The sequence below is a fragment of the Dipodomys merriami genome, unplaced genomic scaffold (genome assembly GCF_024711535.1).
Source record: "Dipodomys merriami isolate MVZ:Mamm:240054 unplaced genomic scaffold, mDipMer1.0.p SCAF_16, whole genome shotgun sequence".
NCBI lineage: Eukaryota > Metazoa > Chordata > Mammalia > Rodentia > Heteromyidae > Dipodomys > Dipodomys merriami.
In genome coordinates this window covers 18,766,889-18,781,827 of record NW_027202937.1, presented here as the reverse complement: position 1 = coordinate 18,781,827, position 14,939 = coordinate 18,766,889, and the positions used below count along the sequence as shown (strand labels likewise).

Sequence of the window (14,939 nt, the reverse complement as noted above, 5' to 3'; positions counted from 1 at the left end):
CTTGTTCCTCATGACTTTTAGCCCTCTCTGAATGAGAATCTTAGCAGGCTGACTGCTAAATGGAGCAGGTGCCTTAAATACAGTGGTCCTTCTGAAAGTGGCCTGCTTGACTACTGACTTTTTGTTGAATATCAGCATTAGAAATGTAGTTCCTCTTTCTCAATCCTATGAGCTCAGTAGCATTAGAAAGACTTATGGTTTGCTGATAAACTAATATTGCTTAAATGATCACATGATCAAAAATATTGACTATGAATATAATAATGTTTTGTGACATCAACCATATGTAAATATTATTTTCACATACAGTAAGGCTCCCTATTTAAAAAAAATTCTTATGATGAAGCTTGTATGTATCACTATGGTTTGGACTGAGGGCCTTTTACTTGTTAGCCATACTCTAGGACTTGAGTCTTACTTCCTGCCCCTTTGGTTTTTAGTCATTTTCTTTTAGCTAGGATCTTAAGGCTAGCTCTGGAGTACCATCTCCTACCTGTGCCTCCTGTGCAACTGAAATCACAGAGGTACCCAATATTCCCAGTGTTTTGTTGTTGTTGAAATGGGAGGGTCTGCAGAACTTTTTTACCCTGGCTTGCTTTGAATTTTGATCCTCCCCAGTTCTGCCTCTAGAGTGGCTGGAATTACAGGCATATGCTTCCTCACCTGGCATTTACGAAACTTTTCATGAAATCATCTCCTCCTGATTTAGGTTTACTTAGTACACACTTAAGCACTCCAAGGGTTCTACTTATACAGAATAGTACTGTCAACTGGCATCTTGAGGATAAATTATCTTAATAAATTTTACATTTTGTGTGTATAGAAATTGAGGGGTAGGATGCTAGGCGACTTGTCTGTTTTATAACTATAGTCACAATGCACTTAAAGATGGCGATACATCCTGAGAAGTGTGTCATTAGGGGATTTCAGCATTGTGCAAATGCCATAAATTATACTTCCATAAACCAATTTTAGACAATACCTTACTATGTACCTAGATTATCAATGAAACATCATCATATATGTGATCTACTGTCGACGAAATTTCATTATGTGGTGCATACTGGAGTGTTGGTGAATACCAAACAACCAAGACAAGTTCTCTAACATCTTTTCTAGTTCGTTAGCCATGATGCTATGTCCTATTAATGGGTGTTATTTTTAGAGCATTGCGTGTTATTCTTTCTTTGGTGAATCTTGTGAATAGAATAATGCTGCTTTTAAAAACCGTCTAGCAGGGATATGATATTTATTACAGCACGAAGCAATTTCTGTATCGTGAAGGTTATTTTTATGACATTAATGCTCTTCAAGTTAATCCTCTGTGAAGTTATTATTTTATGTGACAAAACTCAAGCAAAGAGGGCGTGAGAGGTGTAACAGAAACAATGGAATGGTGTGCTTTTATGACCACGCTGTGTTCGCTTTTAGCCCTGGTCAGGTACTCGATTAGAGAAGCCGCCCGGGCTCTGTTCTCACCACCCTAGAGAAGAGTTAGTATTTCACTTGACCTTCTTTTTTTTTGGTATTATATTTTGTCTTTTTTTTTTTATTGTGAGAATACCGTACAGAGGAGTTACAATTACATGGGCAAGATAACGAATACATTTCTTATCAAGCATTGTTGCCTCCTCGTTGTTTCCCCTTCCCATCCCTTCCCATATTCCTCCTCTACCCCCACCGGGTCCTCCCCCACACCCCCCCACCAAAGTAAGGAGTTACAATTACATGGGCAAGATAACGAGTACATTTCTTATCAAGCATTGTTGCCTCCTCGTTGTTTCCCCTTCCCATTCCTTCCCATATTCCTCCTCTCCCCCCACCCGGTCCTCCCCCAACCCCCCCAACCAAAGTTGTTAAGTTCGTTTTTCAACATAACAACTTGTACATCTCATTGTTGACCTTCTTTGTATGCTCATCGTTAAGTTTTTATCAGCTGTAAAAGTAGGAAGTTCAAAATTAAATTTCGATCCTTGCAGGATTGGATGTATTTGCCACTTCAGAAATTGTGTTTGGTCTACTCCTCCTGCAGAGTGGTGAGAAGCACGTATCTGGAGTCACACTAGAGACAATTTCCAAATACAGAGATGGATTGGAAACTATTTCTTAGTGGTTTCTGCCATTTAGAGTATAGTCTTAAAAGTTCTTTTGTAAAAATTCCCCACTGCTAATAATTTTGTGTCGGACTTACATCCTGATCCCCACTGTCAGGTGACCTCCCATGTTTTCACTTTAAATGTTGCATGTTCTGATGCAGTATGCAAATTAAAGCAGCAGCAGCAGCTTAAGTAGCTGTAGCTGGTGGCACATCATGCATGGGCTACTTGAGTCAAAAAGGCTGCTGTTAAATTTAAGGATGAAGCAGAGCATCATTAGCTATGTGCTTATTCAAGGAGTTTCACCCATAAACATCTGCTCCCTTGTCAGAGCTGTCACTTTTAAACAATACCTGTGAGGGACACTCATTTCCAACTTTCTCTTCATGGAATCACCTTGCTATTTACAATAGATTTCTTGATAATGGAGGAAAACACAGACTCTTTTTTTTCCAAAATCGGTACTGCGGGATCTCTGCCTAAGCAAGGTGCTGTCAGTGTGAGAAAGCAGACGGTGTTCCTCCAGGAAGTCTTTTTGTGAACATGTGATAGAATATTTTATCATTTGGGTAAATTTTTCTGAGAACTTAAATATTAGAATTGAAATAAAAACTATTGTCCTGAAGGCTTTGTGTAATTTATAATAATCTCATAGCAATCATGTGCTGAAGATCAATGGGAAATATCCTGTTTCATATTTATGATGAGATAATATACACTGGAACTCACTTACTAAAATACAAACGTTGGTGTTCTTTTTGAAGTCCAGCAATGCCAGCCTTGCTAGTGCTTGTTCCGTGTCTAAGAGCAAGGGACAGATGTAATAGATGAGCAGAGATTGATTTGATAGACAAATGCTCATCAATGCCAATTTTTGGAAGATTGCATTTTTCCTAGCTATTGCTTGGATTTTTTGCTTCATATTTTAATTTTAATTAAGCATTATGTCTATATATCCCGAATATTTGAAGCATACAGTTTAGTGATTTTTACAAAGTAGAGACAATCATATCATTAGAAGTAGAATATTCTCAGAAAGCAACTCAGAAAGCATTTTCTTATTCCCTAACTGTCCACTGGGTTAACCACTGTCCTGACTTCTAGTGCTGGAGGAATTTTGGACTTTATTCTAAGAACAATGACAAAGTATCAAAAGGAATTTCGCCAATAAAATGGCATCATTGAGTTGCATTTCTAGATCCATAGCTGTGGTATGGAGAACAAATTGTAGAGGTCCAGATAAGAGGCTATTTGAGGAAATGTGGCTTGAACACACTCACACACAAACACACATACATCTTTAATGCAGAATATTTTAATTTTGATTTCAGAGCTTTTCTGAGGTGATTCTTTTTTGAAACACACTATCTCCTTTAATCTTCCCAAGCATAAATTATTTGGAGATGTGTTCTTGGATAAAGTGCTGCTGGGATTAGTAAGTGTGTCTTCATTACTTTACACAGCCTGAGTTCCTTTGAGATTTTATAATTGAGCATTAGTAATATGCATCATTTTAGAAGTCTTCAGAGATCGATCTTGATGTTCCTTCTTTTAGCTTTGCTGCTTTTATAGTGCTCCTTATATATTTATTGAAGAAGATGAGATGATTTTTAGCTCCTATATGCTTTGCTTTGATTGCTCAATCATAAGTGTGTTTTGCATATACTTGAACATAGTTACTAAGAAGAAGAAAGAATTCTGGAAACAAAAATACTGCTTGTAAATAGCGAATGTTTCATTTGGAAGTGCTTCTAATCATCCCTAAGGAACAAATAAACCTGTATATACTTATTTCACAGAGCAGAAGTTTGCTTTAAAAAAATTTTTTTATCATGATGGACATAAATCCTTTTAAGATTGCTAATTATAGCCTGGAAAGTGACTATGAAGAGGAGCATTCTGGCAATATAGCAGAGTAGAAGGCACTAGGAATCTGTCTTCTAACCTTGGCAACAAAAGTACTGGCAATCCTGTCTTTCTGAAGACTTGGAACTTCCAGATATTTTTACTTTTTACCCACTCTGACCCTTCTTCCCTGTATTAGGTATATATTACTTCAGGAGTAGTTTTCATGTAGCTTATAGGGGATAGAATGGCAAATGTCTTCTAAATATTGAAAATCTGTGGTATGATGGCCAATGGAAATTTGTGATCACAAAGCTACAGACAAGGAATTATATTGTACCTCCTCCCATTAGTCTCTCGCCCCCACCCTTAGCTCACCTGAGTTCCAGGAAGCTTAAACAATTGGTGCGAGCCTTCTCCTCTCTCCCCATTTCCTTCCCTGCCCCCCCTACTGTGGGAGGCAGGTATTGAAGACCTGGACATTCAAAAGCAAGTACTCAGGAAACGAAAACGAGAAAATCACTGTACGTGGCAAGGGCAAATGCAGTCCCAGAAGAGATCTGAGAAGAGCTGAAGTTTATACTTCAGGGTGATCCCTGGCCTTGGCAGCAAGCAGAAAGTCCTTGAAAATGGGAGAAAATCTGAGTTTCAGGGGCTAGAGCTTAGACTTTAAATGTTCTTCAATTTTCATATGTTTAGGGCTTCTTGAAGAGTGGTGCTGCTGGGAAGTGATGGGGACTGGTAGGAAGTTTTATGGTTATAGAGAGGATGCCCTTGAAGGGCGGAGGGCGGGGGTGAGGAGGGCGCAATCTATAATATTAGGTCACAGATATAAGATGATGTTAAGCAAAATGATTCCCAAGATAGGGACACAAGTGGTTTTTCTTTTCTTGCTATTGTGTTTAATTTATCTATAATAGTGATTTTTTTTGTTTCTTTTGTATGTTCTTCCCCCATGGTAAAACTCCTGTTTCACTGTATTTGATTCTACATCTTGTATATATGTTTTTCTAATGTGGAGAGGGCAAGGGAAATAACAAAATGCTTAAATAAGGATACAGGTTGACCCACTGTAACAATGAGATGTACAAGACAGTATGTTGAAAACGAACTTTACAACTAAGGTGGTGGGCGGAGGGGGGGGTGAGGGAGGAGTTGGGGAGGTCGGGCGGGAAGGGAATGTAGGGGAAAAACAAAGAAGGGGGTAACAATGCCTCATAGGAGATGTACTCATTACCTTACTCATGTAACTGTAACCCCTCTGTGCAGTATTTTTACAATAAAAATCATATATTAAAAATATATTAAGTCACAGGCTCCCAAAGATAGAGGCAATTAGTTGTGAGCCAAATAAGCTTTTTCTTTTTTTTTTATGTTTGTTTGTTTGTTGTTCTGAAAACCGTGGTGTCACCACATCCACTCAGGTGGGATACCCCCAAACCAGTCCTGATACTCTTGCTCATGTAGAGACAGGTCAGCACCACAAGGAGAAGACCTGGCCCTGGTGAGCCTCAAATAAGCTTTTTGTAAGTTAATTTTCCTCAGGTTATTTGTTACAATAACAAAAAACTAACACACCAGAGCTACCACATTACTCAATTCAAATGTTGAGAGATACTGAGTTTAGTCTCAGCATAAAAAGAAAAGTAATTGACAAGATTTAAGAATAGCACAAAATGTTTCTAGAATTAAACTTAAATGCCTGAAAGTGCAAAGTGGCAAGGTATGAAAAAGGACCCAAGAAGAATATTTTTTTTCAAGGAAAATCCTAAGGAAACACAAACTGTTCCTGTACATTACCTGACGGTCCACTTCTAGACAAATCCACTTCTAGACTAAAGCAACTGTGTTGAAGTATTCAAAGTATCTGACCTGTTTTAAAGAACTAAAGGAATATGGGGGGAAAATCAAGAAAATGGGAAATCAAGAAAATGGAAATAGTAAAGATAAGGAAAATCTAAAAAGAGGCCGAAAATAAAATTCTAGAGCTGAAAATTCCCAGAACTGACATGAAAATTTTACCAGAACTGAAATATTTGAACAGATAGACAAAAGATTCAATGAACTTAAAACTAGAGCAAGGTGAATGGTAGGGAAACAGAAAGTAGAAAGACAAAAGAAAAGTAGCCAAGATCAGAAGATTTGAGGTATTTTCAAGCCAACACAAGTTCCATGAAAGTTCCAGAAGGAGAAAAGGGAAGAGACAGTGGGACTATTTGGAGAGCTAAGTAATGTCTGTAAAGTTCCTGAATTTGATAAAAAAAAAAACATAGATATAAACATTTAAGTTCACTGATTTTCAAGATGGACAAACTCAAAGTAACTCACGCTGAGACTCACTGTAGTCTGACTATTTAGACATGAAGAGAATCTTGGAAGCAGCAAGAGGAAAATGAGTTATTACTTAGAAGGGATTCTAGATAAGGATTTTCACTGAGAATTTTGGAGGCCAAAAGTCATTAGGCAGATACAGTCAAACTGCTGAAATGACAGCCAATAATCCTATATCTGGCAAAGCTGTTTTGAAAGGAAGTGAAAATATTCTCACATAAACAAGAGGGAAAGGATTTTGTTACACTGGATCTGCCCTGTTGAAAAAAAAAAATTAGAGGGAATCTTATAGAGTGAAATGAAAGGATGCTACTCAGTAACTTGAATAGATACAAAGAGATAAAGATTTCAACAAAGATACATAAGGAAACAATTACAAAACTGGTATTATTGTAGGGAGGATTTATAACCCTATTCTTCGTTTTCCACAAGATTAAGAGATGAATACAGTTTTCAAAATCAGTTAGGGAAGGGGAACCTTTTTTTTTTTTTTTGGCCAAGGGACAGTTTATTACTTAACATCCTTCCCAGATCATATAAAATTATCAATACAGGAAGATGGACTCCAACCTGTATATGAAGCATATAAGAAGCATATGTATCTATTTGGTCATGGTTTCTTGGATTTATACTGCCCTTGGGCCAGATGATCCCCATTTCTGGAAAAGCTAATATTGTTGTAACTTAGTTTTATAACTCCATGTTTTATTTTCCATATAATTGAAGAGATTAATGCATTTACAATCTTTAGTTTCTATAATTGGACACCTAGTTTATAAAGATGTAATTTTGAGACCTGTACAGCTAAAAGATTGAGAACATATACATAAATGAACCTAGTTTTTATGTTATTAAAGTTAAGCTAGTATAAATCCAAGTTAGAATATTATAAGTTTTGGGGAATTAACTATAATCTGCATGGCAGCTATAAAAGAAACCACCTGTAGATAGGGCTGGGAAGGTGGCTCAGTGGGAGAGCGCTTGCCTTGCATGCATGAGGCCCTGGGTTTGATTCCTTAGCACCACATAAGCAGAAAAAGCCGGAAGTGGCACTATGGCTCAAGTGGTAGAGTGCTAGCCTTGAGCTGAAGAACTGAGGAACAGCGCTCAGGCCCCACAACTTAAAAAAAAAAAAATCACCTATAATCTATATCACAAGAGAAAAATGAGAAATAAATGTAAGCATTTCCCACCAAAAAACCTACCTATGATAACAGAGAACAACAATGCAGGAAATGGATCCAGCCCACCCTCAAAACTCTAAAAGCAAGGCACAATGAAAGAAATGATACTTTATCGGTCATATTCTAACCTATGCTACACACAGACAAATCTTGAAAACAGTTCACTAAGTGAAATAAGACCGTTACAAAAAGCCATACAATATGATTACACATATACAAGTACTTCGAGTTGTCAAAATCATAGAGACAGGAGTGTGGCGATTGCCAGGCACTGGCAAGAGGAAGTGGGGTATAGAGCTTCATTTGGGAAGATGAAAAGGTTCTAAAGATAAACGATCCTTATCACTGAGCAATATTTACTTAGAAATGGTGACTATGTCCTAGGCATGGTGGTTTATATCTGTAATCCTAGTACTGGGGAAGTAGAAGCAAGTTTATCACATGCTTGAGACCAGCCTGCGTGTACAGCAAGACACTGTCACAGAAATAATAAAAAGGTTTGGGGATATAGTTCAGTGGTAGAGCACTGCCTAGTATGTGGGAAGCTCTGGATTTAGCCCCCAATACAATACAGACAAAGGGAAGCCAAATCATGGTGAGTTATGCTACAAGTTACTACAGAGAGACATTCACAGCTTAGGTGGACCTGAGGAGACAGAGGACCAGGAAGGAGTTAGAGTGAATTAGAAGACAAGCAGGCCATCAGCAGAGGTGGACCATGGAGGAGAACATCATGATAGCTTTAAGGAGTTGTGTGTCTGTGTGGCAGCTGGTTTTGTGGGTTACTGCTAAGTATTTGTTGGTGGGAAACAGGTACTTGGAACAGACAAGCTGGATGCAGAATGGGGAGCTGTGAGGATTACCTGAGACCCTTCAGCATCTCTATGTCTCTGTGTCTCCTGTCACTTAACCTGTTCTCTCATCATGGTGACTTCTTCATTCAGAAAACACTGGCTGCTGCAAGCAAAGGGCCATCTGTGGATTTCAGCTTAGCCATTGGACACAGAAAAAAATATAGAAGTATGGAATCGAGTCATGTGAGATCTTAATAATAGTTGGTGTTTTTTTCCCTTTACAAATTCCAGTTCTAGATTTCTTAGATGTAAATAAAAGAAAGGTTAATGTATTTTTAACTAAGACAACTGTCTTAAATATGCAAAATCTACTTACTAGAACGTAATACCATCTATTTTTACTATACTTAGTATAGCAGAATTTGGATGGGCCCAAGTAGAGTTACTTGAAAAATATTAATACTGCTTCAAAAAGTCATATTTCTATAAAATAGATATTAATCACAAATACAAATGTAATTAAACAATTACAATAAATTCCTTCCTCCATTTTGTTTGCAGGCAAATGGAAAGACATACTGGCTTGGATATCACACAATTCTGCTTTTAATACTTACTGTATCATCAACCCGTTATTGTACTTTAAGTAAATAGATTCCTTATTTGTGAGTGTTAAGAGAAATAATGTATTTGGAAATTGAAGCATTATGTAATCTTCAGATATTACCATGTCTTTAGGGGGAAAATGTTGCTTCCAATTGCTAAGAAGTTGGCTTGCACAATAACATTTTTATCCTAGGTAACAATCTTCTATTGAATAGACTGTACATTTAATATAGTGTTTGATTCCATCATAGTCTATCTCAATTGTAATCTGACGAGAGTATTTTAACTAAAGTTGAAGTAATTTTATTTCTTGATTATTTTTCTAAAGGGAATCCTCAATACATTTTCAGTCATGAGAATATGCTTACTTTCACATGGCTTTTTGGTGTCTTGCTAACAATATGTCTCAGAGTACTGATTTTGATGACTTCCCTACCTTCTGGTTTTTGTTCCTAGACTATTGCTGCAGTCTCTACTAAGAAACAAAATGATATAAAATAAAAGTAAACAGCATACATTAACATCCAGAAGTGAAATAAAACTGTAATATGATTAGTGTAAGTTTTATGTGTGAAGTAACATTTAAGCCTGTCTAGGGCAGAGTTCAGAAATCTTTCCAAACATCTTGTAAGAAGAAAATTGAGATTTGAACATCAGAACCAATGATAAGATAAAAAATGGCTTAGCATTTTTTTCTACCAACTCTAAGTGTATGTCTAAAGAATACATGCAGTTCAGCATCCCTTAGCATTAATCCAAGGAGTCTTGTTCATTATCATTACTTTTGTGAATCAGTGACAATTAGCTTTTAAGGGTCTCTAGTCACATCTAAGCTAATAACACATATGCAATCTTATTTCAATACATAGGTCCTTTATTTAAAATCAACTAAAAAACTTGACTTTAATGAGGTACTTGCCTTGACTTGGCATATTATTGTATTTTTACAGTGTTGGAAACCTATTTTGGTAGTTAGAGTTGAGTGAGACCACCCACAAACTAAGCACAGTTCTGTCCTCACAGTTGCCACTTGTAGGGGAAAAGATTGCTTTCCTGTGCTAGGAAGGTTAAGCATCCCAAGGCAGCAACAGGCACACCTCCTAAGCAGGCCATCAAAGATCCAGTGCCAGGAGAAGCTAAGCAGCATGGCCTCTTTCCATCAGCAGGGCAGCCTTGGTCTTATTTTAATGTTTACTATCATCTTACTATAGTGATCACACCACTCCTACTTCCTAGAAGGTAAGCCTTGTCTTTGGTTATCTAGTCCTGTTTCCTATGTTAAACATTAGAAACATTTGTTATTCCAGCTGTTATTTCTTCATTTGGGTATCATTTTTCCTTGTATTTCTTATACTAATAACTCTTTGGCTCTTCTTTGTCCTTATTTAAACCAGTGTTTTCCAGCTGTCTTTGATAAGAATGAACTGGATGCCCAGTTATACAAACAGCTTTCCAGACCTCTGCCCAACCCCCTTCCCTGTATCCCCCATGGAAGGCTGAGTGTGTAGCCCTTAGTGGAGCATGGGAATTTGTCTGTATAAAGGATACCTCAGGCTTTTTTATGGAGGAAATCTAGGCAAGTCTGTCCTGAGAATTCAGTGGGGCAATGCAACCACCTGTGGGTGTAGTGCCAACTTTAGCCAATAAAAATACATGAGGCTTGTGGGATGTATTTATACTGAAAAAAATTATTCGTTGTTTATTTGAAATTTGAGTTTAACTGAGTGTTTTGTCTGGCAGTCTTACCTGTGGAGAAAATAGATTTGGGCTGCAGAAGCAGCTATTGGAACTTATTGCCTGGGAGCCAAATGAGTGCCAGCCAGGAGTTAGAGTGCTCTTAGACTTAAAATGTGGGTATAGCTACAGACTGATTTGCTGGCTCTTCTGAAGGAGCAAAGTGTTGTGGGGAAACTCTGTGCCATCTGCATTTTCTTATTTAGAAGTTCTAAGCCCAAATACCTCAAGAGTGTAACATTATTTGGAAATAGATTTGATAATGAAATTAGTTAAGTTAGGCTCTGATTGAATATAATTGTATGCTTATAAAAAGGGAAAATTTGGATGCAGACTTGCATACAGGGAAACTATGTGAGGATGAAAGCAGAGAGGAGGAGACGGTTTTCTAATGTAACATTTAAAAAATGCGGAAATATTTGCCGTGAATCTCCAACTTTCAAATTGATTTCTTGTCATCAAGCTACTCAATTTGTGGTATTTTTGTCATCAAGCTACTCAATTTGTAGTACTTTGTTAAGGTATCCCTCTTAGAGTATTTAAGTGACTTCATATTATCTGTTATAGCAAGCCATTGATTAAAGAGTTCATACTTACTAACACTTATAGACATAGAAATATGGCATCTATACAGTAAGCCTACCTATTCACAGATTCAGAATCATACCATTTTGACCATATTCAGAATAATAAATCAAAAGGAATGTCAAAACCAGAACTTTTATATTTCCACATACAGATTACATAGCTCTGCTGATGTGGAGAAGCTCAGTCAGTTCTGTGTTAAAAATCATTTGTTTTAATCTCTGTGATGTACTGAATGTTTCCTAGAACTTAATTTTGTAAAATGATGTCTCCCAAAAAACAAGTAGTACCCCCAATCAAGGTAAACATTAGTGTGCTTTAGTATAGGTTATAACATAAATATTTGAGATTTGTTGAACATGGCATGTCTTTAGTGTTATGAGAATGAATCAAGTACCTGCACTACAGCATTGATCTCTGTGCCTCCTGAGCATTCATGGATTTTCCTAACTGTGGTCTACTTGGAACCATGCCTTCCCCTAATACCAAGAGTCTACTGTATTAGAAATAATAGCTTTGGAGAGTGATTGTCATGTCCAGACACTTATATAAATTCTCCGAGTTATAGCCAGTGAATAAAGCATCTTAGTCCATATTTGTCTACTATTACAAAAATACCAATGATTAGGTATTTTCCAAGCTAAAGAAGTTTATTTGATCTATTTCTGAAGGCTTTGAAGTCCTGCATGGACAGCTTCCATCTGATGATGGCCTTCTTGCTTCATCTTAACCTGGTAGAAGGTGTGAGAGGGCAAGAGAGAACTTGAGAAAGAGCAAGCCAGGGCTGAACTGATGTCATAACAAACTTACTTTCTTGTTAATTAACTCAGCCCTGGAATTGTGGCATTAATCTCTTACTTAGGGTAGAGTCCTCAGGACCCATTTGCCTCCTTAATGTCCCACCACTCCATGCCACTGCACTCAGGGTTATATTCCCAACACAGCAGACATATTGAAACCATAGCGGCAATATCCATTCACTCCATTTTCCACATGGTACTGCAACGCGGTAGGAGATGGTGTGGTTCACTGAAATAGTAGCCACTAAGTGGTGAAACTCAGAATCAAGCATAAGTTCTCTGGCAGTAAACACTGTTCTATACTTGTAGATAAGAAAGATGCCCATCAGTCAAATAACTACACAGAGGACTAAATGAGGAAAAGGAGATTATTTACTTAGATTACTTTTCTTTGGCTGGAGAATTATATATTTTTCACCTGTTAACTTTGCACATATACACATAAATTATTAATCTTTTTGTTTAAAATTTCTTTTAACTTTTTTATTGTTATTATACAGGTGATGTACAGAGGGTTACAGTTACATAAGTCAGGTAAAGAGAACATTTCTTTTTGGACATTTTCACCCTTTCCCTCACTCTTCTCTAGTTTTCCTCTCCCATACCCACTGACAAGTTGTATAGTTCATTTTGACCATAGTGTCTAGTGAGTACCAGTGCTATAATCTTTGAAATGGGCAAAGTCACCCTAAAAGAACTTTTAAAATGAATTTTATTAAGAATGACCAGAATCTGATACTTTCAAATAAAGTTTTCATGTTATTAGAGACTTACATTTATAATCTTTTAGATCAGCATTCATAGTTAAGTTTAATTTCCAGCTTTAATATTTTGTTTTTTTCTAACATTGCCTGTAGGGATTGCTGACAATAAAGCATATCTGATGTAAAGAATCCTATGAATTCTGCCCCTTCCCTATATTCTCTTATATTCTCTTTCTTCCATTCTTCTTCCAATATTCTCCAGCTCCACGTTTTGTGGTCCAGCCTTTTGTCCCTGAGTTTTCTCTATACTGTTTCTAGTTCAGCATTTTAGGAGTTAATATCTGTTTAGTGCCTTGAAAGGAAGATTTCTCACCAGAGGTGCTTTCTGGCCTGCAGAGTGTGTGGCTTCTGAGATTTATTATTTTTATGGGGTGGAGAAGTTTCTCCAGGCTATTTCTGTGAATGAGAGATCAAAGTCAGATGGATCTGACAACTTTCCTCTGAGGAGGACCACCCAAAAGTTTGATAGTTCTTGTATTTTTCTACCACATGGTGATTGATGTACTCATAATCCACTGCAATTTTGTTTGAATAAAAGTGTTAGGATGAAGTCCCTGTTTTTTATCAGGAAATTGTATTATTGTTGTTTCATCAAATTTATAAAATATCTATTATTCTTCCCTCTACTCCTCTAACTTTCTTCAGCTATTATTTGTTTCTTGTGCCCTCACTGAAGTGAAGTTCAGTCAGACCTCTTTGACTTTCTCTGCCTGGGCGGGACATAGCAGGCTTCCTTGGCCTGGGTCCTAGGGTAAAAGGCCAACAAGCATCTTTTGAGGTGAGGTTGGTTTCCTGGTTTCTGATCATGAGAAATTTTATGAAGGCAAAGTGTGTTGATCAGGCCTTTGATGTGTTCAAGACTCTGGACACATGACAGGTGTCTTGATCCACAAGTAGCTAGATGGCATAGGTAATCAATGAAATCAGAGGTACCTTAAGATGCACAGATGTCTCAATAAGTAGACTAGAATTGGATGCCTAAGTTGTCAAATAATGTAACTGATAAGACTTATTAAATCAGACTTACTAAAGATATCAATAAGCATTTATTTCTAGCCCTACCTTGTGAGAGGTCAGAAGTCACCCTTGTCTGTAAAGAATCCATGTTTTACATGTCACCTTTTCATGGATGTCTTCCCTGACCCAACCCTCTCTAAAATATAGACCACCAACACCATACCCTCCAACTACCTCTGTTTTTCCTATACAGTTTTACCTTTCTTCATAGGAATTTTTATGACCTAAGTTAGTATATTATGTTTAGGATCCTTCTCTCATCTCATCCCTTTTTTGTATGATTCTTTTGATGGACTATTATTTCTTTATTATATTTCCCAAAGCCTAGAACAATATTGTATGCATCATAGAAAGTTACCAGTAATTTATTGTTGAGTTTTTGAATGGTTGTCTTATGGAAGAGATATTAATTCTGCCTGGCTATTTCTGCATTCTTTTTTTCCTAACATACTATAAGCATATTTTTAAAAAATTCTACTCTTGCATAGCATGCAGTAGTTTTCTGTAACTGATATACATCCTCCTTGTGTAGACTTTTTTCATAGTTCTGGTATACTATGACAAAATTTGAGTGCCGTTTGTGTTACTGAGCATTCACTTGCCTTCAGACATGCATCGTAATTACTGCTTCTTAATCTTAATCAAGACAGAAATGGATAAAATTACTGATTTTTTATTCTGCTTTTTAATTTTCTTTTTTTAAAATATATTTTTATTGTGAGAATACTGTACAGAGGGGTTACAATTACATGGGTAATATAATGAGCACATTTCTTATCAAGTATCGTAGCCTCCTGCTTTGTTTCCCCTTCCCATCCCTTTGTATCCTCCCCCCCGTCCCCCCCCCCACCAAAGTTGTAAAGTTCGTTTTTCAACATATTACTTGTACATCTCATTGTTGCAATGGGTCCTCCTGTATCCCTGTTTTAATAATTTGTTTTTTCCCTTCCCCTCCACATATACCAAGATCATATATAGTGAAAGCAGGGGTTGTACCATGGGGGAGGGATATACAAGGCAACAAAGACATAATCTCTCTCTCTCTCTCTCTCTCTCTCTCTCTCTCTCTCTCTCTCTCTCCTCCTCTCTCTCTCTCTCTCTCTCTCTCTCTCTCTCTCTCTCTCTCTCTCTCTCTCTCTCTCTCTCTCTCTCTCTCTCTCTCTCTCTCTCTCTCTCTCTCTCT

General features: G+C 37.2%; 1 protein-coding gene and 1 non-coding gene across 8 annotated transcripts in view; one reads left to right on the top strand and one right to left on the bottom strand.

Moving 5' to 3' along the window:
• Cdkal1 (CDK5 regulatory subunit associated protein 1 like 1) overlaps nt 1–14,939 on the top strand; it is a 732,742-nt gene that overhangs the window by 258,021 nt on the left and 459,782 nt on the right. The window lies entirely within an intron of this gene.
• LOC138828541 (small Cajal body-specific RNA 23) lies at nt 5,327–5,453 on the bottom strand. The gene has a single exon (XR_011372289.1). It is a non-coding gene; the product is annotated as a small Cajal body-specific RNA 23 (non-coding RNA).